Source organism: Punica granatum, chromosome 2 (genome assembly GCF_007655135.1).
Source record: "Punica granatum isolate Tunisia-2019 chromosome 2, ASM765513v2, whole genome shotgun sequence".
NCBI lineage: Eukaryota > Viridiplantae > Streptophyta > Magnoliopsida > Myrtales > Lythraceae > Punica > Punica granatum.
This window is the reverse complement of record NC_045128.1, coordinates 27,887,895-27,894,298: the sequence shown is the minus strand read 5'-3', so window position 1 is coordinate 27,894,298 and position 6,404 is coordinate 27,887,895.

Genomic DNA, 6,404 nt, shown 5'->3' with positions numbered 1-6,404 from the left:
TCAGGACAATGTTTGTGGATCGAAGTTTAAAGTCTTCTAGTGCACACATCCTTCCTTCTAGTCCTGCCTCGGCCTCGAACCAAAAACCTTGGTACATGTACGAATGCTAACTAAACCATCCCTTTTGTCTTGGGAGAGTTAAGGTTATGAGTTCTCTGTATCTTTTGTAGATTTCCTCCATCCGTTCCTCCCTTTCCCTGGCCAATGGCACAAAGCATTGAATGGGCTAACTGTTACATACGACTTGAGTAACCATTATGAGTTGTCTGTATCTTGTATTTTTTTTTAATAAGAAAAAAAGACACTTTCGCTTCGCCTTTGCCCACTAACGTTTCGTTTATTTCACTTTGATCATTCACTTTTCCAAAAAATGTGTTAGTTTAGTCACCATATCGTCCAATATCAATTTAACCACTAATAGTTAGTTTATATCACTTTAGCCATGGGAAAATGACATTATCGGTCCTATATGTTTGCCGATTTTTGACATTGAGTCCTAAATGTTTCAGTTTGAAAAAACAAGTCCTATAAGTTTGGAAATAGTGTCATTTTTGGTCCTATCCGTTACCCCCGTTAACGGAGTTGGCAACAGTGCTAACGGACTCGCCAGCTGGCCGTTAAGTGGCGACGTGGCGCTAACAGCCCGACTCCACGCGTGTGGGCGGCCCGAATTCCGGAAGACCCGGCTTGAATTTTAACCCGGCACCCGGCTTCTCCTTCGGTTCTACCCGAGTAAAATTCCCAAAATTTCAAAACCCTAATTCGTTCCTAATCGTGAAATCCACCTCTCCCTCCCGAATTCGACGAAATCCATCCCTCCTGAATTCAACTTCTTCCTCCTGAAATCGAATCCTGAAATCGACATCCCTCCTGAAATCGACTTCTTCCTCCCTCATGAACGCAGCTTCTTCCCTTTCCTTCCTCCCTCCTGAAATCGATGCCTCCTGAAATCGACCCCTCCTGAAATCGACTTCTTTCGTCCTCCGTCCTGAACGCAGCCCGTCCCCTCGGTTGAACCGAAAATGGAGCAGCTTGGAGCAGCTCGTCCCGTCGGTTGAACCGAAAATGGAGCAGCTCGTCCCCTCTTCTGAACCGAAAATGGAGGTCTTCGGTTGAATCCAAGAAGATTACTGAACCGAAAATGAAGGTTGTCGGTTGAATCCAAGAAGCTTACTGAACCGAAATAACCGTATATAAATGTAAACTCAGCTTAGATGTTTCTGATCTTCATTTCTATCGTCCAAGTGTAGAAAATTAAGCGAGCCAACTTAATTTAGTGGAAGCAAACTCGCCCTTTCAAGGCAAATATCTATATCCAATCGTAAGATCTAACAATTGGTTTGAACTAGCACGCTTCTCCTTGAAGTGTTGTATGTTCAGACTGCGATTTTTCCGGTAATTAACTCTTGGATCTTCGTGCTTCATGTTTTTGCTCTGTAGGAAGTGAAACCTCCGGTATGCAGTATTAATACTGTTCAGTCAGCTGATTAAGTACAGGTCTCTATTACTGAACCGAAAATGGAGGAAACCAAGAAGATTCAGTAATAAACTAATATTAAAGCAAATTAAAAGCATCATAATTAGCGAGATTTGGCATTTGTCGAAGAAGCTGAGAAGGAATTAAGGTTGCCCTTTATTTTTCTTTGTGATTGTCCATGATAACTTATCTTTCCACCATGATCGGAGCTCCATTACTACCACCAATCAAAATAACCATTGGTTAAATGACATTCAGTTAATTTGAAGAAGAAGAGAGCCAAAGAAGACCCGAAGGGGAGCTCGACCCAATTAAGAAGAAAACTCGAAGGGGAGCTCGACCCGAGGGAGCCGAAGGGGAGCCCGACCCGAGGGACCAGAGGGAAGATCAGTAGTGATAACTTACTGAGCTTTCCTTAGTAGGTACTCTTCATGAAATGTTGAAATATTTGGGCAAATTGTTATGCTTGTCAATATTGTTTTACACATAAAATAACATTGTGATGCTTGTTCTATTACATTGGTGTTGTAGAATGGATGACTTTCACAACTTGAACTATCATGGATACACTCTTGAAATACACCATGGCGGGTCCTTTAAGGAAGAAGGAGGAGAATTGTTGTATAGTGGGGGTGAGATATTGCGTTGGGATATTGACCCAGACAAAGTGTCAATTACTCATATGGTGAAAGAATTAGAAAAGATGGGGTACAAAGGTAATGTAGAGGTGGTCTTGTGTCGGGTCCATGGGAAGGGGTTAAAAGATGGATTATTTGAGGTTTATAGGGACAGTTCTGTCATTCAACTCATAGGACAGCTATTAGAGCACAAACATTGCCAACTGTATGTGAAACACAAAACCGACCCTAACCCTAACCCTAAAGCATTTCAGCAACATAAGGTGGCTACTGAGGAAGGTGATGAGGCTACTGAGGGAGGTTCTTTAGGAAGGAAGGGAGTTGATGATGTTGTAGATCGAGTTGCAAAAGAAAGTGAAGAGAACAGTAGTGAGAGTGAGAGTGATTTTGCTTTCGGGGATGTGCCTGCAGATCTAAGTGAAGAAGATGATCCTGAGCTCCAAGACATCAGATCCCAAGTTCAAATTACGAAGGCAAAGAGAGCAGAAAAGTTGAAGAGTTTGAGTCTATAGAAGGATCTACAGACCATTATAAGGGAAGCAAGACAAGATAAGCAAGACAACAAGGGCAAAGAGAAAGAGGGCGCTATTGTTTCTGTTGATACAAGAGATGAAGGATACTTAACTGATTATCCATCTTCTAATGAAGCTTGTAGCATTAACTCTGGTGAATCAAGTTCAGAGTTTGGGGATGAAAACACAGTGAGAGAAAAGCAACCGAGAAGTTACTTCAGAAAGTTAGGTACATTCCCTCAATATGAACCAGCTTGTGAGTTGCCAACTTTTACCATAGGTCAACTGTTTGAAGATAGAAAACAGTTCAAGGATGCAATTTGCTTGGCTTCTGTGAAGACCCAAAGGAATGTATACTTCAAAAAAAATTGCAAAGAGTATATAAGAGTGAGGTGTAAAGAGAGTAGCTATCATTGGAAGATAGTTGCTAAATTCATGAAGAATCTTGGTGCTTATCAAGTGAGGAAAATGTTTGACAATCACACTTGCAATATCACATACAAGAATAGTAGAGTGAATAGCCAATGGTTGGCTAGACATTACATGGGCACAATCAGATCTCTTCCATCAATCAAGCTAAATGAATTCAAAAAGCTGGTGAAGGAGCAGCTAGGTGTGGAGGTATCTAGATCCCAGTGTAGGAGGGCAAAGGAAAAGGTCTATGATTTGTTGGTTGGTGATAGTAAAGCAGAGTATGCATTGATGTGGTTTTATGCAGATGAGTTGAAGAGAGCGAATAGGGATTCCTCTGTTAGTATGAAGGTTGAAAGGCCAATACCAGCTGAGCCACCTATATTTGATAGATTTTATGTCTGTTTTGATGCTTTAAAGACGGGATTTGTAAAGGGGTGCAGGCAAATAATTGGTGTTGATGGTTGTTTCCTGAAGACAGTGGTTAAGGGTGAACTGCTTGCTGCCATTGGTAGGGATGCGAACAATCAAATGTTTCCCATTGCTTGGGCAGTAGTTCAAGTTGAGAGTAGAGATACATGGTCTTGGTTTTTGAGTCAGCTTAAGGATGACTTAAACATAACTGATGGCTTGGGTTGGTCAATCATATCTGATCAACAAAAGGTAATGCAAATAATATATATACTGCTTAATTATTCCCCTCATGTTAATTTTTAGAAGTGCTAATTTTTCAAAATTTTTTATGTAGGGGTTGGTACAAGCGGTAGCTAAGTTGTTTCCTCATGCAGAGCATAGAATGTGTGCAAGGCACATTTATGCTAATTGGGGTGGAAGTCACAAGGGGCCAAAGATACAAAGGCAATTCTGGAACATTGCTAAATCAACCACTGAAGTCGATTTCAAAGAAAATATGGAGTTACTCCATAAAATGTCACCCCAAGCATATGAGGACTTGCTGGAAAGACCAAATCCCAAGCACTGGTGTAAGGCTTTCTTTAATCCCATGGTTAAGTGTGACATTGTTGATAATAATCTGTGTGAAGCTTTCAATGGGAGAATACTCGAAGCAAGGTGTAAATCTATTTATTCGATGTTAGAGGACATTAGGAAGTTGGTGATGGAAAGGATCCCAACTCAGAGAGCAAACTGTGAGAAATGGATGAAAGATTTTGGTCCTAGAATTGAAAAGAAATTGCAAGAAAATCTGAAACTGAGTAGGTATTGTCATGTTATTTGGAATGGTGAAAATGGTTATGAGATCGAAGCTTGGGGCACCAAGTTTGTGGTTGACATCAAGAATAAATCATGTGATTGTAGGGCATGGCAACTTTCTGGAATTCCTTGTTGTCATGCTGTCTGTGCCTTATTACATAAGGGTGTAGATCCAAGTGAATCTGTTCATAGCTTCTACAAGAAGGAAATGTTTTTAGAAGCTTATGGAAAGGTGATGGAGCCTGTGAGGGACCCCAAGTTTTGGGATCGAATTAACATGCATGAACCACCAATACCACCTATCTTGAAGAAGAAGAAAGGCAAACCCAAGAAACTGAGAAAAAAGACAGTGTTGGAGACTACCATTGGAAACGATGGGGTTGAGCAAATGTCTCGTAAAGGTACAGCTAATACGTGCAGCCTATGTAGGCAGCCTGGGCATAATAGGAGGAGGTGTAATCTAAGGGCCAATGACAACACTGAACCGGTAAACTCATTTTAACTTTAACGGATTGATGGATTTCGTAATTTCTGCAAGCTCATTTCAAGGTTGGAATTATTTATTTGTCTGTGTTAATTTTTTGTTATCAGGCTGTATGTCGATCTGTAGGCCCTATTCCTACAGTGCAACAAATGCCAACCCAACGAAGTTCAAAGGTCTGTTGTTTGAAATTTAAGTATGGTATTACATTCTAGAGATCATATATATAATTCCTTGTATCATTCTATTTATCAATGTAGGGACAAAAAAGGCATGCGGGGAGACCCGAAACACAATCAAGAACTACAGATGAAGACCATGCTGCCTCAACTCAGTCATCAGTTGCTCAAACAAGGCATTTCGATAATAGAGAATACATTGTAATGAATGTGAGTGAATTGTTGTAATTTTACCATACTCTGCTTAATTTTACCAATTATTTATAAACAAATATCTGTATAATATATTTATGTGTAAGTGCAGCTTGGAAGTGTAGGCTAATTAATCGTGGCTAGGGAAGCTGATATGTCTAGACAGACAGTGACAGCCAACCAACTTGAAGCCCAAGCACGAAAGAAACTGACCTAGAAAAAGTCAGAGGGGAGCAAAAAGAAAGGACTACAAAAACGTGTCTGATGGAATGTGTGTCATTTATTTTTGTGATTTACAGAACAGTGGATATGTTGATGTATTCTTTTGGAAAATGTAATATGTCTATGTCAATGCAGAACAGTGGTTATGTTTGTTATTCTGTCGAAAAAAAAGGTTTTTGTTGTTTAGCAATGCAGAACAGTGGATACGTATGTCAGAACAGTGGATATGTATGTCATTCTGTCAAAAAAAAGGTTTTTGTTGTTTGGCAATACAAAACAGTGAATATTTTGTTATTCTGTCGAAAGAAAATGTTTATGTTGCTTGGCAATACAGAACAATGGATATGTTTGTTATTCTGTCGAAAAATAAAGGTTTTTGTTGTTTAGCAATGCAGAACAGTGGATACGTATGTCATTCTGTTGAAAAAAATGTTTCTGTTGTTTAGCAATGCAGAACAGTGGATACGTATGTCATTCTGTTGAAAAAAATGTTTCTGTTGTTTAGCAATGCAGAACAGTGGATACGTATGTCATTCTGTCGAAAAAAATGTTTCTGTTGTGGTAAAGCTCAGGTTTCTGGTCTTGATTGTTATGTTTCTTTTTCCTGTTTAAGAAAGATAGATGATGAGGGGAAATAGAGAGGAAATAGGCGTGGATTGATTTTGGTTGAATATATTCTGTGAATTGTAAAAACCTGAATAGTTTGATCAGATCATTAAAATGATAATTTTATTCTTTGTTAGTTGCAATGGATGGATGGATCATTATTTCCTTAGGGGAATCTTTAATCTTGCTGTTGATTAGAAGAAATTAAACAAGGAAAATAATATAAACTTAAAAACATTAGCTCACCGGATGCTAAGACAAAAAATTAATTCGATTAGAAAAAAATAAAAAGACAAAACATTAGACTTCATCAAAATCATTAATCATTACGAGGCAAACATGTGGGCACATAAAGAAAGGAAACAAAGGCTTGCTTCGTTGTGAGTGGGACCTAATGGAAATTTTCCTTAATCTCGACATTCTGTCAATCGGCACCCTATTGTTTCTCGAACGGGTATCAGGTGCTAAGCCTCA